We start from the raw sequence: 25622 nt of genomic DNA on the forward strand, positions 1-25622 counted from the left end.
TTGCCCGGCACCGCTTTCCCTTTCCGTCTTTTGCCGGCCTCACGCGCACGAGCCGCCGCGGCGTGCTCATCGCGCTCCTTTGCTCGGCCACCACGTGGGCCGCCCCCCGCGACGGAGGAGGTCCAGGCGAGGGCCCGCTCCACGCAGCATGCTCCCGTCGCCCACGCTCGACGGGGGGCAAATCGGTAATCAGAAGATAGTTTTTTTTATTTTTTTTTCCACCGCTTCTTTTCGTATTCTTCCGCGGCGAGTGGGAGGGTGTGTTTCGACGGGCCGCGTTGCGCATAAGTGGATTGTCTTCGCACCTCCTAGCGGGTGCGATCATACCAGCACTAACGCACCGGATCCCATCAGAACTCCGAAGTTAAGCGTGCTTGGGCGAGAGTAGTACTGGGATGGGTGACCTCCTGGGAAGTCCTCGTGTTGCATCCCCTTTTTGCCCGGCACCGCTTTCCCTTTCCGTCTTTTGCCGGCCTCACGCGCACGAGCCGCCGCGGCGTGCTCATCGCGCTCCTTTGCTCGGCCACCACGTGGGCCGCCCCCGCGACGGAGGAGGTCCAGGCGAGGGCCCGCTCACGCAGCATGCTCCCGTCGCCCACGCTCGACGGGGGGCAAATCGGTAATCAGAAGATAGTTTTTTTTATTTTTTTTTCCACCGCTTCTTTTCGTATTCTTCCGCGGCGAGTGGGAGGGTGTGTTTCGACGGGCCGCGTTGCGCATAAGTGGATTGTCTTCGCACCTCCTAGCGGGTGCGATCATACCAGCACTAACGCACCGGATCCCATCAGAACTCCGAAGTTAAGCGTGCTTGGGCGAGAGTAGTACTGGGATGGGTGACCTCCTGGGAAGTCCTCGTGTTGCATCCCCTTTTTGCCCGGCACCGCTTTCCCTTTCCGTCTTTTGCCGGCCTCACGCGCACGAGCCGCCGCGGCGTGCTCATCGCGCTCCTTTGCTCGGCCACCACGTGGGCCGCCCCCCGCGACGGAGGAGGTCCAGGCGAGGGCCCGCTCACGCAGCATGCTCCCGTCGCCCACGCTCGACGGGGGGCAAATCGGTAATCAGAAGATAGTTTTTTTTATTTTTTTTTCCACCGCTTCTTTTCGTATTCTTCCGCGGCGAGTGGGAGGGTGTGTTTCGACGGGCCGCGTTGCGCATAAGTGGATTGTCTTCGCACCTCCTAGCGGGTGCGATCATACCAGCACTAACGCACCGGATCCCATCAGAACTCCGAAGTTAAGCGTGCTTGGGCGAGAGTAGTACTGGGATGGGTGACCTCCTGGGAAGTCCTCGTGTTGCATCCCCTTTTTGCCCGGCACCGCTTTCCCTTTCCGTCTTTTGCCGGCCTCACGCGCACGAGCCGCCGCGGCGTGCTCATCGCGCTCCTTTGCTCGGCCACCACGTGGGCCGCCCCCCGCGACGGAGGAGGTCCAGGCGAGGGCCCGCTCGACGCAGCATGCTCCCGTCGCCCACGCTCGACGGGGGGCAAATCGGTAATCAGAAGATAGTTTTTTTTATTTTTTTTTCCACCGCTTCTTTTCGTATTCTTCCGCGGCGAGTGGGAGGGTGTGTTTCGACGGGCCGCGTTGCGCATAAGTGGATTGTCTTCGCACCTCCTAGCGGGTGCGATCATACCAGCACTAACGCACCGGATCCCATCAGAACTCCGAAGTTAAGCGTGCTTGGGCGAGAGTAGTACTGGGATGGGTGACCTCCTGGGAAGTCCTCGTGTTGCATCCCCTTTTTGCCCGGCACCGCTTTCCCTTTCCGTCTTTTGCCGGCCTCACGCGCACGAGCCGCCGCGGCGTGCTCATCGCGCTCCTTTGCTCGGCCACCACGTGGGCCGCCCCCGCGACGGAGGAGGTCCAGGCGAGGGCCCGCTCGACGCAGCATGCTCCCGTCGCCCACGCTCGACGGGGGGCAAATCGGTAATCAGAAGATAGTTTTTTTTATTTTTTTTTCCACCGCTTCTTTTCGTATTCTTCCGCGGCGAGTGGGAGGGTGTGTTTCGACGGGCCGCGTTGCGCATAAGTGGATTGTCTTCGCACCTCCTAGCGGGTGCGATCATACCAGCACTAACGCACCGGATCCCATCAGAACTCCGAAGTTAAGCGTGCTTGGGCGAGAGTAGTACTGGGATGGGTGACCTCCTGGGAAGTCCTCGTGTTGCATCCCCTTTTTGCCCGGCACCGCTTTCCCTTTCCGTCTTTTGCCGGCCTCACGCGCACGAGCCGCCGCGGCGTGCTCATCGCGCTCCTTTGCTCGGCCACCACGTGGGCCGCCCCCCGCGACGGAGGAGGTCCAGGCGAGGGCCCGCTCGACGCAGCATGCTCCCGTCGCCCACGCTCGACGGGGGGCAAATCGGTAATCAGAAGATAGTTTTTTTTATTTTTTTTTCCACCGCTTCTTTTCGTATTCTTCCGCGGCGAGTGGGAGGGTGTGTTTCGACGGGCCGCGTTGCGCATAAGTGGATTGTCTTCGCACCTCCTAGCGGGTGCGATCATACCAGCACTAACGCACCGGATCCCATCAGAACTCCGAAGTTAAGCGTGCTTGGGCGAGAGTAGTACTGGGATGGGTGACCTCCTGGGAAGTCCTCGTGTTGCATCCCCTTTTTGCCCGGCACCGCTTTCCCTTTCCGTCTTTTGCCGGCCTCACGCGCACGAGCCGCCGCGGCGTGCTCATCGCGCTCCTTTGCTCGGCCACCACGTGGGCCGCCCCCCGCGACGGAGGAGGTCCAGGCGAGGGCCCGCTCGACGCAGCATGCTCCCGTCGCCCACGCTCGACGGGGGGCAAATCGGTAATCAGAAGATAGTTTTTTTTATTTTTTTTTCCACCGCTTCTTTTCGTATTCTTCCGCGGCGAGTGGGAGGGTGTGTTTCGACGGGCCGCGTTGCGCATAAGTGGATTGTCTTCGCACCTCCTAGCGGGTGCGATCATACCAGCACTAACGCACCGGATCCCATCAGAACTCCGAAGTTAAGCGTGCTTGGGCGAGAGTAGTACTGGGATGGGTGACCTCCTGGGAAGTCCTCGTGTTGCATCCCCTTTTTGCCCGGCACCGCTTTCCCTTTCCGTCTTTTGCCGGCCTCACGCGCACGAGCCGCCGCGGCGTGCTCATCGCGCTCCTTTGCTCGGCCACCACGTGGGCCGCCCCCCGCGACGGAGGAGGTCCAGGCGAGGGCCCGCTCACGCAGCATGCTCCCGTCGCCCACGCTCGACGGGGGGCAAATCGGTAATCAGAAGATAGTTTTTTTTATTTTTTTTTCCACCGCTTCTTTTCGTATTCTTCCGCGGCGAGTGGGAGGGTGTGTTTCGACGGGCCGCGTTGCGCATAAGTGGATTGTCTTCGCACCTCCTAGCGGGTGCGATCATACCAGCACTAACGCACCGGATCCCATCAGAACTCCGAAGTTAAGCGTGCTTGGGCGAGAGTAGTACTGGGATGGGTGACCTCCTGGGAAGTCCTCGTGTTGCATCCCCTTTTTGCCCGGCACCGCTTTCCCTTTCCGTCTTTTGCCGGCCTCACGCGCACGAGCCGCCGCGGCGTGCTCATCGCGCTCCTTTGCTCGGCCACCACGTGGGCCGCCCCCCGCGACGGAGGAGGTCCAGGCGAGGGCCCGCTCGACGCAGCATGCTCCCGTCGCCCACGCTCGACGGGGGGCAAATCGGTAATCAGAAGATAGTTTTTTTTATTTTTTTTTCCACCGCTTCTTTTCGTATTCTTCCGCGGCGAGTGGGAGGGTGTGTTTCGACGGGCCGCGTTGCGCATAAGTGGATTGTCTTCGCACCTCCTAGCGGGTGCGATCATACCAGCACTAACGCACCGGATCCCATCAGAACTCCGAAGTTAAGCGTGCTTGGGCGAGAGTAGTACTGGGATGGGTGACCTCCTGGGAAGTCCTCGTGTTGCATCCCCTTTTTGCCCGGCACCGCTTTCCCTTTCCGTCTTTTGCCGGCCTCACGCGCACGAGCCGCCGCGGCGTGCTCATCGCGCTCCTTTGCTCGGCCACCACGTGGGCCGCCCCCCGCGACGGAGGAGGTCCAGGCGAGGGCCCGCTCGACGCAGCATGCTCCCGTCGCCCACGCTCGACGGGGGGCAAATCGGTAATCAGAAGATAGTTTTTTTTATTTTTTTTTCCACCGCTTCTTTTCGTATTCTTCCGCGGCGAGTGGGAGGGTGTGTTTCGACGGGCCGCGTTGCGCATAAGTGGATTGTCTTCGCACCTCCTAGCGGGTGCGATCATACCAGCACTAACGCACCGGATCCCATCAGAACTCCGAAGTTAAGCGTGCTTGGGCGAGAGTAGTACTGGGATGGGTGACCTCCTGGGAAGTCCTCGTGTTGCATCCCCTTTTTGCCCGGCACCGCTTTCCCTTTCCGTCTTTTGCCGGCCTCACGCGCACGAGCCGCCGCGGCGTGCTCATCGCGCTCCTTTGCTCGGCCACCACGTGGGCCGCCCCCGCGACGGAGGAGGTCCAGGCGAGGGCCCGCTCGACGCAGCATGCTCCCGTCGCCCACGCTCGACGGGGGGCAAATCGGTAATCAGAAGATAGTTTTTTTTATTTTTTTTTCCACCGCTTCTTTTCGTATTCTTCCGCGGCGAGTGGGAGGGTGTGTTTCGACGGGCCGCGTTGCGCATAAGTGGATTGTCTTCGCACCTCCTAGCGGGTGCGATCATACCAGCACTAACGCACCGGATCCCATCAGAACTCCGAAGTTAAGCGTGCTTGGGCGAGAGTAGTACTGGGATGGGTGACCTCCTGGGAAGTCCTCGTGTTGCATCCCCTTTTTGCCCGGCACCGCTTTCCCTTTCCGTCTTTTGCCGGCCTCACGCGCACGAGCCGCCGCGGCGTGCTCATCGCGCTCCTTTGCTCGGCCACCACGTGGGCCGCCCCCGCGACGGAGGAGGTCCAGGCGAGGGCCCGCTCGACGCAGCATGCTCCCGTCGCCCACGCTCGACGGGGGGCAAATCGGTAATCAGAAGATAGTTTTTTTTATTTTTTTTTCCACCGCTTCTTTTCGTATTCTTCCGCGGCGAGTGGGAGGGTGTGTTTCGACGGGCCGCGTTGCGCATAAGTGGATTGTCTTCGCACCTCCTAGCGGGTGCGATCATACCAGCACTAACGCACCGGATCCCATCAGAACTCCGAAGTTAAGCGTGCTTGGGCGAGAGTAGTACTGGGATGGGTGACCTCCTGGGAAGTCCTCGTGTTGCATCCCCTTTTTGCCCGGCACCGCTTTCCCTTTCCGTCTTTTGCCGGCCTCACGCGCACGAGCCGCCGCGGCGTGCTCATCGCGCTCCTTTGCTCGGCCACCACGTGGGCCGCCCCCCGCGACGGAGGAGGTCCAGGCGAGGGCCCGCTCGACGCAGCATGCTCCCGTCGCCCACGCTCGACGGGGGGCAAATCGGTAATCAGAAGATAGTTTTTTTTATTTTTTTTTCCACCGCTTCTTTTCGTATTCTTCCGCGGCGAGTGGGAGGGTGTGTTTCGACGGGCCGCGTTGCGCATAAGTGGATTGTCTTCGCACCTCCTAGCGGGTGCGATCATACCAGCACTAACGCACCGGATCCCATCAGAACTCCGAAGTTAAGCGTGCTTGGGCGAGAGTAGTACTGGGATGGGTGACCTCCTGGGAAGTCCTCGTGTTGCATCCCCTTTTTGCCCGGCACCGCTTTCCCTTTCCGTCTTTTGCCGGCCTCACGCGCACGAGCCGCCGCGGCGTGCTCATCGCGCTCCTTTGCTCGGCCACCACGTGGGCCGCCCCCCGCGACGGAGGAGGTCCAGGCGAGGGCCCGCTCGACGCAGCATGCTCCCGTCGCCCACGCTCGACGGGGGGCAAATCGGTAATCAGAAGATAGTTTTTTTTATTTTTTTTTCCACCGCTTCTTTTCGTATTCTTCCGCGGCGAGTGGGAGGGTGTGTTTCGACGGGCCGCGTTGCGCATAAGTGGATTGTCTTCGCACCTCCTAGCGGGTGCGATCATACCAGCACTAACGCACCGGATCCCATCAGAACTCCGAAGTTAAGCGTGCTTGGGCGAGAGTAGTACTGGGATGGGTGACCTCCTGGGAAGTCCTCGTGTTGCATCCCCTTTTTGCCCGGCACCGCTTTCCCTTTCCGTCTTTTGCCGGCCTCACGCGCACGAGCCGCCGCGGCGTGCTCATCGCGCTCCTTTGCTCGGCCACCACGTGGGCCGCCCCCCGCGACGGAGGAGGTCCAGGCGAGGGCCCGCTCCACGCAGCATGCTCCCGTCGCCCACGCTCGACGGGGGGCAAATCGGTAATCAGAAGATAGTTTTTTTTATTTTTTTTTCCACCGCTTCTTTTCGTATTCTTCCGCGGCGAGTGGGAGGGTGTGTTTCGACGGGCCGCGTTGCGCATAAGTGGATTGTCTTCGCACCTCCTAGCGGGTGCGATCATACCAGCACTAACGCACCGGATCCCATCAGAACTCCGAAGTTAAGCGTGCTTGGGCGAGAGTAGTACTGGGATGGGTGACCTCCTGGGAAGTCCTCGTGTTGCATCCCCTTTTTGCCCGGCACCGCTTTCCCTTTCCGTCTTTTGCCGGCCTCACGCGCACGAGCCGCCGCGGCGTGCTCATCGCGCTCCTTTGCTCGGCCACCACGTGGGCCGCCCCCGCGACGGAGGAGGTCCAGGCGAGGGCCCGCTCGACGCAGCATGCTCCTGTCGCCCACGCTCGACGAGGGGCAAAGCTTCTTTTCGTATTCTTCCGCGGCGAGTGGGAGGGTGTTTCGACGGGCCGCGTTGCGCATAAGTGAATTGTTTTTGCACCTCCAAGCGGGTGCGATCATACCAGCACTAACGTACCTGATCCCATCAGAACTCCGATGCTAATCGTGCTTGGGCGAGAGTAGTACTGGGATGGGTGACCTCCTGGGAAGTCCTCGTGTTGCATCCCCTTTTTGCCCGGCTACGCTTTCCCTTCCCGTCTTTTGCCGGCGTCCCGCGCACGAACCGCCGCGGCATGCTAATTGAGCTCCTCTGCTCGGCCACCACGTGGGCCGACCCCCGCGACGGAGGAGGTCCGGGGAAGGGCCCGCGCAACGCAGCATGCTCTCGTCGCCCAAGCTCGACGGAGGGCAAATCGATAATCAGAAGATCATTTTTTTTTTCTTTTTCCTCCGCTTCTTTTCGTATTCTTCGCGGCGAGTGGGAGGGTGTTTCGATGGGCAGCGTTGCGCATAAGTGAATTGTTTTCGCACCTCTTAGCGGGTGCGATCATACCAGCACTAATGCACCAGATCCCATCAAAACTCTGAAGTTAAGCGTGCTTGAGCGAGAGTAGTACTGGGATGGGTGACCTCTTGGGAAGTCCTCGTGTTGCATCCCCTTTTTGCCCAGCTCATCTTTCCCTTCCCGTCATTTGCCGCCCTCCCGCGCACGAACCGCCGCGGCGTTTCCCATCGCGCTCCTCGACTAGGCCACCACGTGGGCCGCCCCTTGCGACGGAGGAGTTCCAGACAAGGGCCCGCGCAGCGCAGCATGCTCATGTCGCCCACGCTCGACAGGGGGCAAATCGGTAATGAGAAGATATTATTTTTTCTTTTTTTCTTTTTCCCCCCTTCTTTTCGTATTCTTCCGCGGCGAGCGGGACGGTGTTTCGACGGGCTGCGTTGCGCATAAGTGAATTGTTTTCGCACCTCATAGCGGGTGCGATCATACCAGCACTAACGCAACAGATACCATCAGAACTCCGAAGTTAAGCGTGCTTGGGCGAGAGTTTTTTTTTTTTTTTTCTTCCCCCCCCCCTTCTTTTCGTATTCTTCCGCGGTGAGCGGGAGGGCCTTGCTGCGTGTTTCGACGGGCTGGGTTGCGCATAAGTGAATTGTCTTCGCACCTCCTGGCGGGTGCGATCATACCAGCACTAAAGCATCGGATCCCATCAGAACATCGAAGTTAAGCATGCTTGGGCGAGAGTAGTACTGGGATGGGTGACCTCCTGGGAACTCCTCGTGTTGCATCCCCTTTTTTGCCGGCTCCGCTTGCCCTTCCCTTCTTTTGCCCCCCTCCTGCGCATGAACCGTCGCGGCGTCCTCATCGCGCTCCTTGGATCGACCACCACGTGGGCCGTCCCCCGCGAAGGAGGAGGTCCAGGCGAGGACCCGCGCAGTGCAGCATGCTCCCGTCGCCCACGCTCGACGGGGGCAAATCGGTAATGAGAAGATATTTTTTTTTCTTTTTTTCTTTCCCCCCCCCCTTCTTTTCGTATTCTTCCGCGGCAAGCGGGAGGGTGTTTCGACGGGCCGCGTTGCGCATAAGTGAATTGTTTTCGCACCTCCTAGCGGGTGCGATCATACCAGCACTAACGCACCGGATTCCATCAGAACTCCGAAGTCAAGCGTGCTTGGGCGAAAATAGTACTGGGATGGGTGACCTCCTGGAAAGTCCTCGTGTTGCATCCCCTTTTTGCCGGGCACCGCTTTCCCTTCCCGTCTTTTGCCCGCCTCTCGCGCACGAACCGCCGCGGCGTGCTCATCGCGCTCCTCTGCTCGGCCACCACGTGGGCCGCCCATCGCGACGGAGGAGGTCCAGGCGAGGGCCCGCGCAAGTCAGCATGCTCCCGTCGCCCACGCTCGACGGGGGGCAAAGCTTCTTTTCGTATTCTTCCGCGGCGAGTGGGAGGGTGTTTCGACGGGCCACGTTGCGCATAAGTGAATTGTTTTCGCACCTGCTAGCGGGAGCGATCATACCAGCACTAACGTACCTGATCCCATCAGAACTCCGATGTTAATCGTGCTTGGGCGAGAGTAGTACTGGGATGGGTGACCTCCTGGGAAGTCCTCGTGTTGCATCTCCTTTTTGCCCGGCTCCGCTTTCCCTTCCCGTCTTTTGCCCGCGTCCCGCGCACGAACCGCCGCGGCATGCTCATTGAGCTTCTCTGCTCGGCCACCACGTGGGCCGACCCCCGTGACGGAGGAGGTCCGGGCGAGGGCCTGCGCAAGTCAGCATGCTCCCGTCGCCCACGCTCGACGGGGGGCAAAGCTTCTTTTCGTATTCTTCCGCGGCGAGTGGGAGGGTGTTTCGACGGGCCACGTTGCGCATAAGTGAATTGTTTTCGCACCTGCTAGCGGGAGCGATCATACCAGCACTAACGTACCTGATCCCATCAGAACTCCGATGTTAATCGTGCTTGGGCGAGAGTAGTACTGGGATGGGTGACCTCCTGGGAAGTCCTCGTGTTGCATCTCCTTTTTGCCCGGCTCCGCTTTCCCTTCCCGTCTTTTGCCCGCGTCCCGCGCACGAACCGCCGCGGCGTGCTCATTGAGCTTCTCTGCTCGGCCACCACGTGGGCCGACCCCCGTGACGGAGGAGGTCCGGGCGAGGGCCTGCGCAACGCAGCATGCTCCCGTCGCCCACGCTCGACGGAGGGCAAATCGATAATCAGAAGATTGTTTTTTCTTTCTTTTTCCTCCCCTTCTTTTCGTATTCTTCCGCGGCGAGCGGGAGGGTGTTTCGACGGGCTGCGTTGCGCATAAGTGAATTGTCTTCGCACCTCCTAGCGGGTGCGATCATACCAGCACTAACGCACCAGATACCATCAGAACTACGAAGTTAAGCGTGCTTGGGCGAGAGTTTTTTTTTTCTTTTTTTCCTCCCCCCCACCTTCTTTTCGTTTTCTTCCGCGGTGAGCGGGAGGGCCTTGCTGCGTGTTTCGACGGGCCGGGTCGCGCGTAAGTGAATTGTCTTCGCACCTCTTAGCGGGTGCGATCATACCAGCACTAAAGCATCGGATCCCATCAGAACTCCGAAGTTAAGCATGCTTGGGCGAGAGTAGTACTGGGATGGGTGACCTCCTAGGAAGTCCTCGTGTTGCATCCCCTTTTTTCCCGGCTCCGCTTGCCCTTCCCATCTTTTGCCCCCCTCCCGCGCATGAACCGGCGCGGCGTCCTCATCGCGCTCCTTGGCTCGACCACCACGTGGGCCGTCCCCCGCGACGGAGGAGGTCCAGGCGAGGGCCCGCGCAGCGCAGCATGCTCCTGTCGCCCACGCTCGACGGGGGGCAAATCGGTAATGAGAAGATTTTTTTTTTCTTTTTTTCTTTCCCCCCCCCCCCTTCTTTTCGTATTCTTCCGCGGCAAGCGGGAGGGTGTTTCGACGGGCCGCGTTGCGCATAAGTGAATTGTTTCGCACCTCCTAGCGGGTGCGATCATACAAGCACTAACGCACCAGATCCATCAGAACTCCGAAGTTAAGCTTGCATGGGCGAGATTTTTATTTTCTTTTTTTCCCCCCCCCCCTTCTTTTTGTATTCTTTCGCAGCGAGCGGGAGGGGCTTGCTGCGTGTTTCGACGGGCCGCGTTGCGCAGAAGTGAATTGTCTTCGCACCTCTTAGTGGGTGCGATCATACCAGCACTAACGCACCAGATCCCATCAGAACTCCGAATTTAAGCATGCTTGGGTGAGAGTAGTACTGGGATGGGTGACCTCCTGGGAAGTCCTCGTGTTGCATCCCCTTTTTGCCCGGCTCCGCTTTCCCTTCCCGTCTTTTGCCGCCCACACGCTCACGAACCGGCGCGGCGTCCTCATCGCGCTCCTCGGCTCGGCCACCACGTGGGCCGCCGCCCACGACGGAGGATGTCCATGCGAGGGCCCGCGCTGCGCAGCATGCTCCCGGCGCCCACGCCCGACGGTGGGCAAATGGGTAATGAGAAGATAGTTTTTTTTTTCTTTTTTTCTTTTTCCCCCCTATTTTTCGTATTCTTCCGCGGCGAGCGGGAGGGCCTTGCTGCGTGTTTCGACGAGCCGCGTTGTGCATAGGTGAATTGTCTTCGCACCTCCTAGTGGGTGCGATCATACCAGCACTAACGCACCGGATCCCATCAGAACTCTGAAGTTAAGCGTGCTTGGGCGAGAATGGTACTGGATGGGTGACCTCCAAGGAAGTCCTCGTGTTGCATCCACTTTTTGCATGGCTTCACTTTTCCTTCCCATCTTTTGCCGCCCTCCCACCCACGAACCGCCGCGGCGTGCTCATCGCGCTCCTCGGCTCCGCCACCACGTGGGCCGCCCCCCACGACGGAGGAGGTCCAGGCGAGGGCCCGCGCAGCGCAGCATGCTCTCGTCGCCCACGCTCGACGGGAGGCAAATCGGTAATGAAAAGATTTTTTTTTTCTTTTTTTCTTTTTCCCCCCCTTCTCTTCGTATTCTTCCGCAGCGAGCGGGAGGGCCTTGCTGCGTGTTTCGATGGGCCGCGTTGCGCATAAGTGAATTGTCTTCGCACCTCCTAGCGGGTGCGATCATACCAGCACTAACGCACCAGATCCCATTAAAAACTACTAAGTTAAGCATGCTTGTGCGAGAGTAGTACTGGGATGGGTGACCTCCTGGGAAGTCCTCGTGTTGCATCCCCTTTTTGCCCGGCTTATCTTTCCCTTCCCGTCTTTTGCCCCTCCCGCGCACGAACCGCCGCGGTGTGCTCATCGCGCTCCTCGGCTCGGCCACCACGTGGGCCGCCCCTTGCGACAGAGGAGTTCCAGACAAGGGCCCGCGCAACGCAGCATGCTCCCGTCGCCCACGCTCGACGGGGGGCAAATCGGTAATGAGAAGATATTATTTTTTCTTTTTTTCTTTTTCCCCCCTTCTTTTCGTATTCTTCTGCGACGAGCGGGAGGGTCTTTCGACGGGCTGCGTTGCGCATAAGTGAATTGTCCTCGCACCTTCTAGCGGGTGTGATCATACCAGCACTAACGCACCAGATCCCATCAGAACTCCGAAGTTAAGCGTGCCTGGGCGAGAGTTTTTTTTTCTTTTTTTCTTCCGCCCCCCCTTCTTTTCGTATTCTACCGCGGTGAGCGGGAGGGCCTTGCTGCGTGTTTCGACGGGCCGCGTTGTGCATAAGTGAATTGTCTTCGCACCTCTTAGCGGGTGCGATCATACGAGCACTAAAGCATCGGATCCCATTAGAACTCCGAATTAAGCGTGCTTGGGCGAGAGTAGTACCAGGATGGGTGACCTCCTGGGAAGTCCTCGTGTTGCATCCCCTTTTTTCCCTGCTCTGCTTGCCCACAGGTGCGGCGTCCTCATCGCGCTCCTTGGCTCGACCACCACGTGGGCCACCCCCCGCGAAGGAAGAGGTCCAGGCGACGGGGGGCAAATCGGTAATGAGAAGATATTTTTTTTCTTTTTTTCTTTTTCCCCCCCTTCTTTTCGTATTCTTCCGCAGCAAGCGGGAGGGTGTTTCGACGGGCCGCGTTGCGCATAAGTGAATTGTTTTCGCACCTCCTAGCGGGTGCGATCATACCAGCACTAACGCACCAGATCCCATCAGAACTCCGAAGTTAAGCGTGCTTGGGCGAGAGTTTTTGTTTTCTTTTTTTTCTTCCCCCCCCCCCCCCCTTCTTTTTGTATTCTTCCGCGGCGAGCGGGAGGGCCTTGCTGCGTGTTTCGACGGGCCGCGTTGCGCATAAGTGAATTGTCTTCGCACCTCCTAGCGGGTGCGATCATACCAGCACTAACGCACCGGATCCCATCAGAACTCCGAAGTTAAGCGTGTTTGGGCGAGAGTAGTACTGGACACGCAACAAGGCCCTCTCGGTCATTTGGGGGCAAATCGGTAATCAGAAGATAGTTTTCTTTTTCTTTTTTCTTTTTCCCCCCTTCTTTTCGTATTCTTCCGCGGTGAATAGGAGGGCATTGCCGCGTTGCGCATAAGTGAATTGTCTTCGCACCTCCTAGCGGGTGCGATCATACCAGCACTAACGCACCGCATCCCATCAGATCTCCGAAGTTAAGCCTACTTGGGCAAGAGTAGTACTGGAATGGGTGACCTCCTGGGAAGTCCTCGTGTTGCATCCCCTTTTTGCCCGGCTCAGCTTTCCCTTCCCGTCTTTTGCCCCCCTCCCGCGCACGAACCGTCGCGGCGTGCTCATCGCGCTCCTCAGCTCGACCACCACGTGGGCCGCCCCGTGCGACGGAGGAGGTCCAGGCGAGGGCCCACGCAGCGCAGCATGCTCCCGTCGCCCACGCTCGACGAGGGGCAAATCGGTAATGAGAAGATATTTTTTTTCTTTTTTTCTTCCCCCCCCCTTCTTTTCGTATTCTTCCGCGGCGAGCGGGAGGGTGTTTCGATGGGCCGCGTTGCGCTTAAGTGAATTGTCTTCGCACCTGCTAGCGGGTGCGATCATACCAGCACTAACGCACCAGATCCCGTCAGAACTGCGAAGTTAAGCGTGCTTGGGTGAGTTTTTTTTTTCTTTTTTTCTTTTTTCCCCCCTTCTTTTCGTATTCTTATGCGGCGAGCGGGAGGGCCTTGCTGCGTGTTTCGACGGGCCGCGTTGCGTAGAAGTGAATTGTCTTCGCACCTCCTAGTGGGTGCGATCATACCAGCACTAACGCACCGGATCCCATCAGAACTCCGAAGTTAAGTGTGCTTGGGCGAGAGTAGTACTGGGATGGGTGACCTCCTGGGAAGTCCTCGTGTTGCATCCCCATTTTGCCCGGCTCCGCTTTCCCTTCCCGTCTTTTGCCACGCTCCCGCGCATGAACCAGCGCTGCATCCTCATCGTGCTCCTCGGCTCGACCACTACGTCGGCCGCACCCCGCCACGGAGGAGGTCCAGGCGAGGGCCCGCGCAGCGCATCGTGCTCTCGTCGCCCACGCTAGACGGGGGGCAAATCGGTAATGAGAATATAGCTTTTTTTTCTTTCCCCCCCCCTTCTTTTCGTATTCTTCCGCGGTGAGCGGGAGGGCCTTGCTGCGTGTTTCGACGGGCCGCGTTGCGCATAAGTGAATTGTCTTTGCACCTCCTAGCGGGTGCGATCATACCAGCACTGATGCACCGGATCCCATCAGAACTCCGAAGTTAAGCGTGCTTGGGCGAGAGTAGTACTGGACATGCAACAAGGCCCTCCCGCTCGTCGGGGGGCAAATCGATAATCAGAAGTCCTTGTGTTGCATCCCCTTTTTGCCTGGCTCCGCTTTCCCTTCCCGTCTTTTGCCCCCTCCCGCGCAAGAATCGCCGTGGCGTGCTCATCGCGCTCCTCGGCACAGCCACCACGTGGGACGCCCCCCACGACGGAGGAGGTCCAGGCGAGGGCCCGCGCAGCGCAGCATGCTCCCGTCGCCCACGCTCGACGGGGGGCAAATCGGTAATGAGAAGATGTTTTTTCTTCTTTTTTTCTTCCCCCCCCTTCTTTTCGTATTCTTCCGCAGCGAGCGGGAGGGTGTTTCGACGGGCCGCGTTGCGCATAAGTGAATTGTCTTCGCACCTCCTAGTGGGTGCGATCATACCAGCACTAACGCACCGGATCCCATCAGAACTACGAAGTTAAGCGTGGTTGGGCGAGAGTAGTACTGGGATGGGTGACCTGCTGGGAAGTCCTCGTGTTGCATCCCCTTTATGCCCGGCTCTGCTTTCCCTTCTCGTCTTTTGCCGCCCACACGCTCACGAACCGGCGCGACGTGCTCATCGCGCTCCTCGGCTCGGCCACCACGTGAGCCGTCGCCCGCGACGGAGGAGGTCCAGGCGAGGGCCCGCGCAGCGCAGCATGCTCTGGCGCCCACGCTCAACGGGGGCAAATCGGTAATGAGAAGATAGTTTTTTTTTCTCTTTCCCCCCCCCCTTCTTTTCGTATTCTTCCGCGGTGAGCATAAGTGAATTGTCTTCGCACCTCCTAGCGGGTGCGATCAAAGCAGCACTAACGCACCGGATCCCATCAGAACTCCGAAGTTAAGCGTGCTTGGGCGAGAGTAGTGCTGGACACGCAACAAGGCCCTCCCGGTCATTGGGGGGCAAATCAGTAATCAGAAGATAGTTTTCTTTTTCTTTTTTTCTTTTCCCCCCCTTCTTTTCGTATTCTTCCGCGGCGAGCAGGGGGCATTGTTGTGTTTTTCGACGGGCCGCGTTGCGCATAAGTGAATTGTCTTCGCACCTCCTAGCGGGTGCGATCACACCATCACTAACGCACTGGATCTCATCAGCATTCCGAAGTTAAGCGTGCTTGGTTGAGAGTGGTACTGGGATGGTGACCTTCTGGGAAGTCCTCGTGTTGCATCCCCTTTTTGCCTGGCTATGCTTTCCCTTCCCGTCTTTTGCCCCCCTCCCGCGCACGAACCGCCGCGGCGTGCTCATCGCGCTCCTCAGCTCGGCCACCACGTGGGCCGCCGCCCGCGACGACGGAGGTCCAGCCGAGGGCCCGCGCAGCGCAGCATGCTCCCGTTGCCCACGCTCGACGAGGCGCAAATCGGTAATCAGAAGATAGTTTTTTTTTCTTTTTTTTCTTTTCCCCCCCGATTTAGCCTAAGTCATCTCAATAGTTGTTTGAACCACTGCATTATATTTAGATTCTGCACTTGACCTAGAAACTATATTTGGTTTCTTGCTTCTCCATGATATGAGGTTGCCTCCAACAATGACAATGAAGCTTGTGGTGGATTTTTTGTCGTCAACAAACTCTGCAGAGTCAATGTCACTGTGAGCAACAACCTGTAGAGACTCACCTTTCTTGAATAGGAAGCCTTTGCTTGGGGATGACTTTAGATATTTTAAAATCATCAATGCAACATCCTAGTGAACTTTTCTGGGCTTTTCTATAGACTAACTTAGCTTCCTAACAGCAAAGCTAGTGTCTTGTCTAATAATAGTGACATAAAGAAGTTTGCCAATGAGAGACCTGCAAGATCATGAATTCACTAGCTCTGATTGATTATCATGAAGATGAAGACGTGGGTTCATAGGAAGATTAGCAAGCTTGGCGCCTAACATCCCTATATCCTACAGTAGGTTAAATAAATCTTTTCTATGAGACAAAACTACACTTCCTTATTATGGGCAACCTCAATTCTAAGAAAATACCGCAAGTGACCAAGATCTTTCATGACAACATGCTTTTGAAAGAAAAACTCTGTAGCCATCTCTTGATCACAATCACCTGTTAAGATAATGTCATCAACATATACTACCAAAACAACCATACCATTGGAAGTCTTTTTGATAAATAGAAAATATTTAAAAAGAGATCTTCCAAATCCACACTATGCAACAACTTCAGATAATTTGTGGAGCCATGCCTTGGGGCTCTGCTTGAATCTATAAATTGCATTTTTGAGACGTCAAACTTCCTACACCTCCTGTCGCTCGAACCTGGGGATTCCTACATATATACAGTCTCCTCAAGATCACCATAGAGGAAGACATTTTTCACATCCAACTAATACATAGTCCAATCAAAGTGTACCACAACAAAGAAAATGAGTTGAATAGTACCCAACATGACCACAATAGAGAAAGTCACAATAAAGTCAACTAGCCTTATATCTTTCTATGGATCCATCTGAATGGTACTTGACTATAAAGATCTATTTGGAACCAACAATACCACAAACTGAAAGAGGAACAACTAACTCTCGGGTGCCACATTGTAAGAGGGCTTTCATCCCATCCTGTATAGCTTGTTGTCATTTACATCCTATTGATGACTAGTCGGTATAGTTTGAACTGATATAGCATGAAGAAATTATTGTAAGTTGTCACCAAAATGGTCAGTGAAAACAAATTGTGGAATAGGATGCATGATACACTGTCTTTTGCCTTTGTGCAGGGATATAGGCAGGTCCTGAGACGGATAAATGTCAGGTATACTCACTTTAGTGGAGCTCACACCCTGAGAAGACACTGATGTTCGATCATGAGAGAGATCATGTCGAAGTGTGTAGACCAATGGGGGGTCCTGAAACCGATTCACGGTTAGAGTAGAGGAAGGAAAATACTATAATGGGACTAGAAGAATAGGTAAAGGAATAGAAGAAAGCATCTCAGAGGACACAGAAGAGCACTAAAGTAGGGCTGATACTCAAAGAAAATGACATTTGCACTGATAATGCTCTTTGTGAGTTAACGGATCAGAGCACTTATAACTTTTTTGGTTTTGATGATAGCCATTGAACGCACACTTAATGGCTTGAGTAGCAAGTTTATCATGTTTAGGTCCAAAAATGTGAACAAAACAAGTACAACCAAATACTTTAGGTGCAACGAAAATAAGAATTGATTAGAATAAATAAGTTTAATAGGGACTTTGTTGTCAATTGAAGATGACTGTAAACGGTTAGTCAATTGACAAGCCATGAGTATTGCATCGTCCTATAAGTATGCAGGTACATGATTGTGTAGCATTAGGGTAAAAGCAATAGTTAGAAGTTGTCAATGTTTTCTTTCGGCAACTCCATTCTATTGCAAGGTATGGAGACATGTAAATTGGGGAGATGTGCCATTTTTAGAACAAAGGGTCATTAAGATTGATGATTTGAACTCAAGAGCATTATCAATGTGAATATACTTGACCATAAAACCAAACTAAGTTTTTATTCAATCATCAGGTTTTTGATAGTACAAACAACTTCAAACCTTTCTTTTAAAAGAAATACCCAACTAACTCGAGAGTAATCATCGACAATGACTAGAAAATACCTAAATTTAGATCGGTTAGTAACCCTGCTAGGACCCCATACATCAACATGAAGAAGGTCAAACAACCTTTGACTCGATGAACTAAGACTCAAAAGAAAACTACCACGAGTATGCTTACCAAGTTAACATGCCTCACACTAAAATGACTTTGAGACTGAAAGATGAGCTAGGATGTAATGGGGCTTGGAGCCTCAAAGATGACTGAGCCTGAGATGCCATTGGAAGGATGTAGACTCTGATGTAGAAGAGGTAGCAGCAAACCCCATAGGATTCGATAGGATGTAGACTCCCCCTTTTGATAGTCGTCATCAATCGTCTTCCCAGTTTGTAAGTCCTTAAATGAGCATGAACCAGGTAAAAAAATAACTCGATAATGTAAATCAGTAGTCAAATATTTAATAGATAGCAAATGAGGTGAAAACTCGAGAGCATATGACATGTGGAATGGTCATAGACTGAGAAAGCTTTACGTCTCCATGACCCAAAACAGGAAATATTCTACCATCATCAATTTTGACGTGACATGGCTGGGACAATCTATGTAAGGAGGTGAAAGAACCAGGTCTACTACAGAACTATTTTGATGCATATGAGTCAATAATCCAAGAAATACCTAAATCAGGCATGGATGTACCCATAGAGAGAGCTCGATCAATCAAAACTGTGGAAACTAAAGCTTGTAAGGCTTTGTGTGCCAAAAATTGCTCATACTCAGATCTATCAATACTAATTGTAATTGTCGCTAGTACTAAGCAATAAGAGCCATCCATAGTAGGAGTGGCTACCTATGCCCCATAGGAGGTTGGGCAAGGCTCTGTCCCTGTTTAGTCATAGTACCCCTATCTAGTGCTACAGAGAATGGACGACCATGTTTGTCATAGAAACAATCTTTCAAGTGTCTTATGTTCCCACAATAGGTGCATTGGAACCTCTCGCTCACCCTATGACTTGTACCTCTTCCTCTAGCATTGTAAGTGCTGCCCTAACCATGACCAACCCTCACAGCAAGAGCATAAGCAGAAGCCACACCAACTGGTTGGGATAAGCTAATAGCAAGCGAATAAATCTATTATATGCATTAGAGAGATCAGAGATTTCACTCCCAGTGAGCATCTAAGCATTGACAACTACATACTCAAGTGATAGACTAGCAAGAAACTTTGCAACTATGGTAGGTTCAAAGTGTGACTTATAATAAGATTTGCATGGGGGACACAAGATTTTCAACCTCTCATAGGTTGTTTTAATAGATGCAAAGTACTGTAATAGATCCTGATCTCTTTGTTGAAGATTGTGCAAATCCTCTTCAATTTGAAGAATTTTACTAACATTTTTGTCATGTGAGTATGTCTGCCAAAGGAATTCCTACATCTCATTTGTAGTGATATAGTAGGCAATAGTGAGAGAAATTTGTGGTTGGATGTTGTTCATAATCTAAAACATAACCATGTTGTTGTCCTCTTCTCATGTCATGCAATTCCCTGACTTAGCAATAAATTCATCTTCATCAATTATTTGACACTTTCGATGTTTTGTGGCACACATCATAATGGATCTAGACCATAATTCATAGTTTTGTCCATCTAACTTGACTATAGACCCATAGGAGAAGGGATTGTCGGTTACTTTATATTCATTTCCACCATCTGGCTATTTTCAGCCGTAATGAAATATAGTAAGAAGCAATGTAAAGGGGAAAGATACCACCAAAAAAGTAAGAAGCAATGTAAATGAGAAAGATACCACCAAAAAAATTGCAGTAGGTTGAACACACAAAAGAACACCCAACTTGTAATTAAGCAATCAGGCAATAGGCTAATCAGCATAACAGAAACCAGATATATCACATGCAGCACCATTAACAACTTATAGATAAAGCCCCACGACAGACAAATCTCATTAGACCAGCAACAATATAGGGTACTAATTAACAAAATAAATTAGAAAAACCAGTCAAAAAGTTATCAACGCATCACACATTGCATAGTTACATCACCAATGCCACAACCACATTCCACAAACATCATAAAACTGCTTCCTACTCCATGTTATTTACTTTCACATCAGGAGTCTAATCACGTCTCATCAGAAAAACAAAACGTGACTAGACTCCATGTGAGAGGGACAATCCCATACTTGTATTAAGAGGTCCGCTTACAAGTCTGATGTAGATACTCTCAAGACTGATTATGCCAACATCTTCTAAGTAAACTTTTGAGTATACTTCTTCAAGTTAGACGTGAGCAAGAAGGCCATCAACTGTGCACAACTTTAACGACAGCCAAAAGAAAAATACTGATTTGTAGGTGTGGCATCTGCAACTTCAGAACTTCCAACATGACATCAGTTTCAACACACGACTTCAAGGCTGTTCCATTGCCCGACTTCAACGACAATCCAAAAAACTCAGACTTGCATGCATGACATTGGCTTCCACCACATGACTTCAAGAGGATATTGAGCTAGGGTTTTAAGAAACTCTAGTTTGGGCTAAAAGATACTCCCAAAAGAACTGGCCAAGCAAATCAGATAAAGTTTGTGAGAATAGAGAGAAAGGGAGTTGAGAAAAGCATTGATTGATTATGGAGATTCCCATCTGTTCACTGCTCTGATAGCATGTTAAAACGAGAGAGAGAGAGAGAGAGAGAGAGAACATAATTCATTAGCTAACTCTAATTTAGGGGTCGGCAAGTCTCCTTGAGAACCACACAAAGATAAGAAATGACTAAAGAAGACTTTAATTTTCTAAAAATTAGAAAACTACCAAACTTGAACATAAGGTTTCTATTTTCAACCTGTCACCTGAGTGCGGGGTGCGGGTGCGGGTGCGGGTGCCGGTGCGGCACATCTCAAAAAAATTAGGTGCGGCGGTGCGGTGAAGATATTTTATTAATATTAATATTATTATTATTATTATTATTAATTTTTCATAGAAATTGAATAACACAATTAAAATTATACATTTTATGATAGTGGGAAAAAATCAAAAAAGAAATGTTTGAAAAAAAAGGCAAACAGATCGTTTTATACGAAAGCCACCATTCTTTAGTCATGTATCGTTTTTTTTTAAAGAGAAAAGAGAACATATAATATATCTATAGATGTCTTAAATTAGATTTAACCGCGACGGGTGAAAATGGTGGATTTGATTTTGTGGATTTTGGATTTGGTTTCATTTTGAAATCAGATCCAGATCCAAACCATACACGCAGATGAACTTGGTTTGGATTTGGTTTCGACTCGGAACTAGATCCAACCCTCGGGTGCGGTTTGGGTGCGAGCTCATCATCGGGTGCTGATTGGGTGCGCACCTGGAGCGCACCCGCAACGCGTCGGGTGCAGGTGCGAGCTCAAAGGAAACGCACCCGGTGACATAGGTTTCAACATGTTCCAAAAGAAATGTGGCATTCTTGCTACCAAACATTCTCTAAAAGCTTCAATGACTATGAACTTCATGTATAATTTGGTTTATGGTTATGGAACCAAAGCAGCTGCAAGTTAACATTTGGTCGCTAGTTTTGGGCTATACTCTACTTTCATTACATTTCTGATTTTTTGAGATAAAGATTTTGTAATAATAAAAAAGTATTATACATTTATGTATATAAAAATTTTGTTGGTATGACTTATAATACCAGATTAGTGTAATTTAAGATGGTCTGCGCACTTGGTAGCATGTCCATATGGCACATGCTGAGGCTTGTTCTGACTGCAGACTTAAAAAAGGAAAGAAAATACCGGCGTTACCTGTAGGTGCCCTTCGCCCCATCAAGCTACAGTGGAGATCACATGCAAACACAGGTCACGTCCCTCAAAATGGACGATAGTGATTGAAAGTGGGCACACCAAGAGCGAAATTGGAAGAAAATGTCACAGAACATGTACACTGCGGGTGGTCCCGACGGTACCGTTGCTGTGAGATGGACGGTGTTGGACACTTGTCCTCTTGTTTTCTCCGTACGACAGGGGAAGGCTGATTAGAGGAAGAAATAATGACCCTAACTCCTACGTACCTATAGCATATTTTTATGCTTAATAAGAGTCCGTTTTACGGACAAAGTCGACTTGACCTCAAATTTTTTTTCTTTCCTTATAATGGTTTTGGTTTTTGGATCACAATTGGATTCGAAATAAGAAAAAGCTCATTGTGGCTCTTGTCTAAAGTACAAGTCATTTCACCGTAAAGGGCAGCTCTCAGTTTCATATCAGAGTGGTCAATGACATGAAAGAATGAAAGAGTAGCTCTCGTGTCGAAGTAGAAAGTAGGTGGAAATGAAACCTCCCCTTTAACAAATATTATTAGATCAGGCTGTCTTGATTATCAATGTTTGTCAAATCGGATTTGTGAATCGGCTGGTAAAGTAATTTAAAATTTTAATTCTAAAAAAATGAAAGAAATAAAATAATTAAAAATAGACAAAATTTAAAAATATTAGAAAAAAATAATAAAAAACGCAAGCTTCACACCCTCTTGGACCAACCTTAAAAGTGAATCGCTGCTGCTGGCAAGCAGATTTGATTCAAATTGGCCGAGCCGATTGACGCCCATTTCAGTAACAGTGTTGATTATGATGTAAGATAATTTGTATACAATAACTGTTTTATTATCACTTTATTGAATAAAAGGCTTTTACTAACCGGACCAGCCTACGTAGGTCATCATCTGGGTTTAAGGCATGGGAAAATATCAGTAACTGGGAGTAAATCGAACACTGAGGCCGTTCAACTTCAAGTAGTACGCCGATAGATTTGCCTCCGACTCAACGTGGCCCAAATTGGTAGATGAAATTCGAAGCGATGGTAAAATATATTTGATTTGGTGGGCGATTGAAGGGTACTACATGTTACCTTCTCCCCTTTTTTCGGTTTTCTCGGTACTATTTACTTTTTCTGTTTATTTTGAACTAATTTTTTTCAAAAAAAAATATTTTTCAGAAATTTGGCAACCAATTCTCAAGGGTACTACATGTTAGCTTTCCCTTTTTGCTACTTCTTAAATATTTTCGTTTTTTTCTGCTATTTTTACTTTTTTTTTTGAAAAAAAAAATGTTTTTGTAAAACTTTGGCAATCAATTCAACGGAATACGTGAATCAGCTAAATGGGAAGGCCCAGTTGAAGAACCGACTTTTACGACACGGATCGCTCTGACCAATTCTTATGAGAGTCCGTGAGTAAGCGTCATTACAACCGGTAGCCGATACGATGCACATGGGGCAATCAATACCTACTTCGGTGAGGTTATTGAGACGTACTTATCCGGATGGAAGCCTGTCAGCATTAACTTACTGTTAGTGTTCTATCTACCAATAAATGGAAAATGAAATAAACAACAGAATGCTTCTATCCTATCAAAACGCTTAGTATATATTTTTTCTCATTCGGTTCGATGTAAGCTGTCACGTGAGTTTTGGAACTTCACCTGTCGTCTTGTCACTGAGAAGCAAGCGGGTCGAATTCCACCCCCGACACCTCAAAATCAGGTTTTGAAGGTGAAACTTGATTTTGCTTCTGAACTAGGCTTTTGAAGTGTTTGCGTGTCATCAAAGCTGGTATCACAAACTTTTTGTTTTGGTTTTTTGCTGAGGGGCACGTGAGTCATCTACTCAGATCTGGTATGGGCACCACATGTTGCTGGACTTAGGTCTAGTTCCAGGGTAATTAAAGTTTTTAAGGGCTGATGTGAGAACTGGCCCATGCCAGCCCACATATAGCTCTGCTACTGGGTTTGAAGAAATTCAGTTTTGACAAAAACCTAGTTTTGTAAAATAAAGTCAAAACCTAATCCCACCTCAAGCTATTCATAAAAAAACCAAGTTTTAAATGCGTCACCCAAACAAACTAACTAAGTTTTTTCAAAACTCATTAGAAAAAGCTTGGTTTTCATAAACCAAATTTTTGCAACACTGGATTAGATGGCACCGTCATTCAAATAAACTGCAGCGGCTTGTTAAGAAAGGAGATGATGTTTCCTGAGGTATTTGAACCATTTTTTTCAAAATCAAATTAAGTTGATTTTTTTTTCCCTGAAGCAAGAGTTGATTGCAGTTGAAATAAATAAAGGGATCGATCACCTGGACCATCTATGTTAAAGGTCATTGACCAGGTAAAAAGTTGAACAGCGTAAGCAATGACGAGCGTCTCATTTCAGATTAATTCTCTTAATGTTGTGTTAACGTAGAACCAAATGTCAACAGGTCTTAGAATATTAAAGTTTAAAGATAGAATGAGCTAATTGGAAGTAACTGAAAGTTGTTTGCGTTCGGAAAATGTAGATCTATAGAACAACAAAAACGTGATTACACGAAATCATCTCTGCAAAGTTAAATTCGCTCATGCTGCAAAAGTCAGCAGTAAGTCTCTGCCTATCTCTTTGGACTAAGAAAAAAATATCACAATTTTTTTAAATTGAAAGAGAAAAGTAAGTCATGACCTCAAGTGGCCTACTGTAGCTAGAAGAGTGAGAAGAAAGACTTTGCCCGTTTGATTCCTATTTAGCTCTTGTGGGCACTATATTATTGAGTTTTATAAGGAGGAGCGTGATACCAAGATGATGATTTGCTATTTCCACATCAACCCTCTTATAGCTTTGACCCTGGTAGTGGTGGGGATACATATAAGGGCTGGTGTAGGTATAAACCATAAAAAAAATTATTGGAATTAACCATGCTATCATGACTCAAAAATTACATAGGATGCTCACATCAAGACATGAACTTTGCGACTGAAGTGCCGCTTAACCAAAAAAATCCTGGGGCTGCCATCGAACCCTGACAGTAAAGACAACGGAAGTTTCTGCTTTCCTACGAGTGCTCAATCGAGAAAGCCTTGAATGACGAACCCAACTTCAAAACTTCACGCGCATCTCTCGGTATGATGGAATTAATGTACCCTAGAAACAAAAAATACATGGAATCGCCGACCCATGGATCGGCGGCCGTAGTCAATTGTTATCCACGTTTATGTTGAAGTGTCGCTGAACATAGACTTCCATTTAACAAGGGAACTGCTATATTCTTTTGCTAATTTTTCACTTCCAAGTTTCAGGACGCTTTTTCTTAAAAACTTATTTGGAGAACTGTTCTTCCAGGGCCATCAAACGCCTCCACAGTCTATTGTTTGATGAAATTAGGAACAGAACATAAAGCTTGTTCTGTCCGATTTGCACACAACATGTTTGTTTGTTCGATCTGCTTTGTCCTACGTTTGATTTGCCCAAAACATGTTTGTTTGTTTTGTTTATTCTGTCCAACGTTTGGTTTGCATAGTGCTTCTCTTACCAAATGCCCTCTAAGAGGTTGGCATAAGGGAGCTGATCTTGGTTCAAATTTTATGAAGGACACTTTTTCTGCAAATCAATGATAGAGGAGAAATCAATGATAGAGGAGGGTGTTTGATTTCGGCTATTGGGATGCCTGGAACGGGTACCTGGCCTGTGTTTGAGTATAGAAGGGAACAAACATCAATGGGTTTGCATGTAGTGCATTAATTTGTTCGAGTGTGTTGTGCCATTTCAGGGAAATGCATAATTGCTGGATTTGAAACACGTGGAATGCCACGTTCCTTGTTTTCCAGCGTTCGAGGATCTTCCACCATTTTCGGGAAAATGTATAATTTATCGAATCTGGAACACTTGGAACCCTCATTTGAGTATCCCATGTTTGTTGTTTCAGTGAGGCTACAGGCGCCACCACATGCAAACACGCTGTTAAGAGAAATAAAGCCACGTACCCATTTCACTTTCATATATGTGTCAGGCACATGAGCCTTTTATTTGATATGTCAATGAACTCTCGTTAGTATGTTGGCAATCTAGAAGATGAGCTTAACAGAAGGCAATTCACCAAGTGAGCACAGACCTGTCCATTGGGACAGGACTCTGGTGTGGACAACAAGACATCTGTCCCCTGAAACATGAATCAAATGACCACGTTCTATGAATCCGTCCATCTTTTGGTAGACATTTATTGAACACCTTTACAGTACTAAATAACGCAGTGTTACCATTACCAAACACCATCTAAGGGGGTGGTTGATTGCTTTGATCTAAAATCTTTTAAGAAGTATGGATCCTATGTGTACGATATGATCCTTTGTTATTAATTTCAGTGAACGCTAATATTCCTCCATGAGCCAGGTCGATATGGTATTGTACCACCATATGTTGCATAATTTTCATACTTTGGAAAAAAAA

At 50.6% G+C, this 25622-nt stretch overlaps 28 non-coding genes and 3 pseudogenes across 28 annotated transcripts; all 31 read left to right on the forward strand.

Moving 5' to 3' along the window:
- Positions 1-313: 313 nt before the first annotated feature.
- LOC116258227 (5S ribosomal RNA) lies at positions 314-432 on the forward strand. The gene has a single exon (XR_004173645.1). It is a non-coding gene; the product is annotated as a 5S ribosomal RNA (ribosomal RNA).
- A 315-nt stretch (positions 433-747) lies between these two features.
- LOC116258228 (5S ribosomal RNA) lies at positions 748-866 on the forward strand. The gene has a single exon (XR_004173646.1). It is a non-coding gene; the product is annotated as a 5S ribosomal RNA (ribosomal RNA).
- Positions 867-1182: 316 nt separating this feature from the next.
- LOC116258229 (5S ribosomal RNA) lies at positions 1183-1301 on the forward strand. Its single transcript, XR_004173647.1, has one exon. It is a non-coding gene; the product is annotated as a 5S ribosomal RNA (ribosomal RNA).
- Positions 1302-1618: 317 nt separating this feature from the next.
- Positions 1619-1737, forward strand: LOC116258231 (5S ribosomal RNA). Its single transcript, XR_004173648.1, has one exon. It is a non-coding gene; the product is annotated as a 5S ribosomal RNA (ribosomal RNA).
- A 316-nt stretch (positions 1738-2053) lies between these two features.
- Positions 2054-2172, forward strand: LOC116258232 (5S ribosomal RNA). The gene has a single exon (XR_004173649.1). It is a non-coding gene; the product is annotated as a 5S ribosomal RNA (ribosomal RNA).
- A 317-nt stretch (positions 2173-2489) lies between these two features.
- Positions 2490-2608, forward strand: LOC116258233 (5S ribosomal RNA). Its single transcript, XR_004173650.1, has one exon. It is a non-coding gene; the product is annotated as a 5S ribosomal RNA (ribosomal RNA).
- A 317-nt stretch (positions 2609-2925) lies between these two features.
- LOC116258235 (5S ribosomal RNA) lies at positions 2926-3044 on the forward strand. Its single transcript, XR_004173652.1, has one exon. It is a non-coding gene; the product is annotated as a 5S ribosomal RNA (ribosomal RNA).
- Positions 3045-3360: 316 nt separating this feature from the next.
- Positions 3361-3479, forward strand: LOC116258236 (5S ribosomal RNA). Its single transcript, XR_004173653.1, has one exon. It is a non-coding gene; the product is annotated as a 5S ribosomal RNA (ribosomal RNA).
- Positions 3480-3796: 317 nt separating this feature from the next.
- On the forward strand, positions 3797-3915 carry LOC116258237 (5S ribosomal RNA). The gene has a single exon (XR_004173654.1). It is a non-coding gene; the product is annotated as a 5S ribosomal RNA (ribosomal RNA).
- Positions 3916-4232: 317 nt separating this feature from the next.
- LOC116258238 (5S ribosomal RNA) lies at positions 4233-4351 on the forward strand. Its single transcript, XR_004173655.1, has one exon. It is a non-coding gene; the product is annotated as a 5S ribosomal RNA (ribosomal RNA).
- A 316-nt stretch (positions 4352-4667) lies between these two features.
- LOC116258239 (5S ribosomal RNA) lies at positions 4668-4786 on the forward strand. Its single transcript, XR_004173656.1, has one exon. It is a non-coding gene; the product is annotated as a 5S ribosomal RNA (ribosomal RNA).
- Positions 4787-5102: 316 nt separating this feature from the next.
- On the forward strand, positions 5103-5221 carry LOC116258240 (5S ribosomal RNA). Its single transcript, XR_004173657.1, has one exon. It is a non-coding gene; the product is annotated as a 5S ribosomal RNA (ribosomal RNA).
- Positions 5222-5538: 317 nt separating this feature from the next.
- Positions 5539-5657, forward strand: LOC116258241 (5S ribosomal RNA). The gene has a single exon (XR_004173658.1). It is a non-coding gene; the product is annotated as a 5S ribosomal RNA (ribosomal RNA).
- A 317-nt stretch (positions 5658-5974) lies between these two features.
- LOC116258242 (5S ribosomal RNA) lies at positions 5975-6093 on the forward strand. Its single transcript, XR_004173659.1, has one exon. It is a non-coding gene; the product is annotated as a 5S ribosomal RNA (ribosomal RNA).
- A 317-nt stretch (positions 6094-6410) lies between these two features.
- LOC116258243 (5S ribosomal RNA) lies at positions 6411-6529 on the forward strand. Its single transcript, XR_004173660.1, has one exon. It is a non-coding gene; the product is annotated as a 5S ribosomal RNA (ribosomal RNA).
- Positions 6530-6802: 273 nt separating this feature from the next.
- Positions 6803-6921, forward strand: LOC116258255 (5S ribosomal RNA). Its single transcript, XR_004173671.1, has one exon. It is a non-coding gene; the product is annotated as a 5S ribosomal RNA (ribosomal RNA).
- A 312-nt stretch (positions 6922-7233) lies between these two features.
- Positions 7234-7352, forward strand: LOC116258252 (5S ribosomal RNA). Its single transcript, XR_004173668.1, has one exon. It is a non-coding gene; the product is annotated as a 5S ribosomal RNA (ribosomal RNA).
- Positions 7353-7868: 516 nt separating this feature from the next.
- Positions 7869-7987, forward strand: LOC116258260 (5S ribosomal RNA). The gene has a single exon (XR_004173676.1). It is a non-coding gene; the product is annotated as a 5S ribosomal RNA (ribosomal RNA).
- A 319-nt stretch (positions 7988-8306) lies between these two features.
- On the forward strand, positions 8307-8425 carry LOC116258253 (5S ribosomal RNA). Its single transcript, XR_004173669.1, has one exon. It is a non-coding gene; the product is annotated as a 5S ribosomal RNA (ribosomal RNA).
- A 274-nt stretch (positions 8426-8699) lies between these two features.
- On the forward strand, positions 8700-8818 carry LOC116258264 (5S ribosomal RNA). The gene has a single exon (XR_004173679.1). It is a non-coding gene; the product is annotated as a 5S ribosomal RNA (ribosomal RNA).
- A 274-nt stretch (positions 8819-9092) lies between these two features.
- Positions 9093-9211, forward strand: LOC116258265 (5S ribosomal RNA). Its single transcript, XR_004173680.1, has one exon. It is a non-coding gene; the product is annotated as a 5S ribosomal RNA (ribosomal RNA).
- A 512-nt stretch (positions 9212-9723) lies between these two features.
- Positions 9724-9842, forward strand: LOC116258250 (5S ribosomal RNA). The gene has a single exon (XR_004173666.1). It is a non-coding gene; the product is annotated as a 5S ribosomal RNA (ribosomal RNA).
- A 515-nt stretch (positions 9843-10357) lies between these two features.
- On the forward strand, positions 10358-10476 carry LOC116258259 (5S ribosomal RNA). The gene has a single exon (XR_004173675.1). It is a non-coding gene; the product is annotated as a 5S ribosomal RNA (ribosomal RNA).
- Positions 10477-10806: 330 nt separating this feature from the next.
- On the forward strand, positions 10807-10924 carry LOC116258266 (5S ribosomal RNA). The gene has a single exon (XR_004173681.1). It is a non-coding gene; the product is annotated as a 5S ribosomal RNA (ribosomal RNA).
- A 328-nt stretch (positions 10925-11252) lies between these two features.
- Positions 11253-11372, forward strand: LOC116258202 (5S ribosomal RNA; annotated as a pseudogene).
- A 514-nt stretch (positions 11373-11886) lies between these two features.
- On the forward strand, positions 11887-12004 carry LOC116258267 (5S ribosomal RNA). The gene has a single exon (XR_004173682.1). It is a non-coding gene; the product is annotated as a 5S ribosomal RNA (ribosomal RNA).
- A 695-nt stretch (positions 12005-12699) lies between these two features.
- Positions 12700-12818, forward strand: LOC116258270 (5S ribosomal RNA). Its single transcript, XR_004173685.1, has one exon. It is a non-coding gene; the product is annotated as a 5S ribosomal RNA (ribosomal RNA).
- Positions 12819-13332: 514 nt separating this feature from the next.
- Positions 13333-13451, forward strand: LOC116258244 (5S ribosomal RNA). The gene has a single exon (XR_004173661.1). It is a non-coding gene; the product is annotated as a 5S ribosomal RNA (ribosomal RNA).
- Positions 13452-13773: 322 nt separating this feature from the next.
- On the forward strand, positions 13774-13922 carry LOC116258204 (5S ribosomal RNA; annotated as a pseudogene).
- Positions 13923-14238: 316 nt separating this feature from the next.
- On the forward strand, positions 14239-14357 carry LOC116258258 (5S ribosomal RNA). The gene has a single exon (XR_004173674.1). It is a non-coding gene; the product is annotated as a 5S ribosomal RNA (ribosomal RNA).
- A 544-nt stretch (positions 14358-14901) lies between these two features.
- Positions 14902-15019, forward strand: LOC116258205 (5S ribosomal RNA; annotated as a pseudogene).
- The last annotated feature ends 10603 nt before the right edge of the window (positions 15020-25622 follow it).

The sequence above is a fragment of the Nymphaea colorata genome, chromosome 7 (genome assembly GCF_008831285.2).
Source record: "Nymphaea colorata isolate Beijing-Zhang1983 chromosome 7, ASM883128v2, whole genome shotgun sequence".
Taxonomy (NCBI): Eukaryota; Viridiplantae; Streptophyta; class Magnoliopsida; order Nymphaeales; family Nymphaeaceae; genus Nymphaea; species Nymphaea colorata.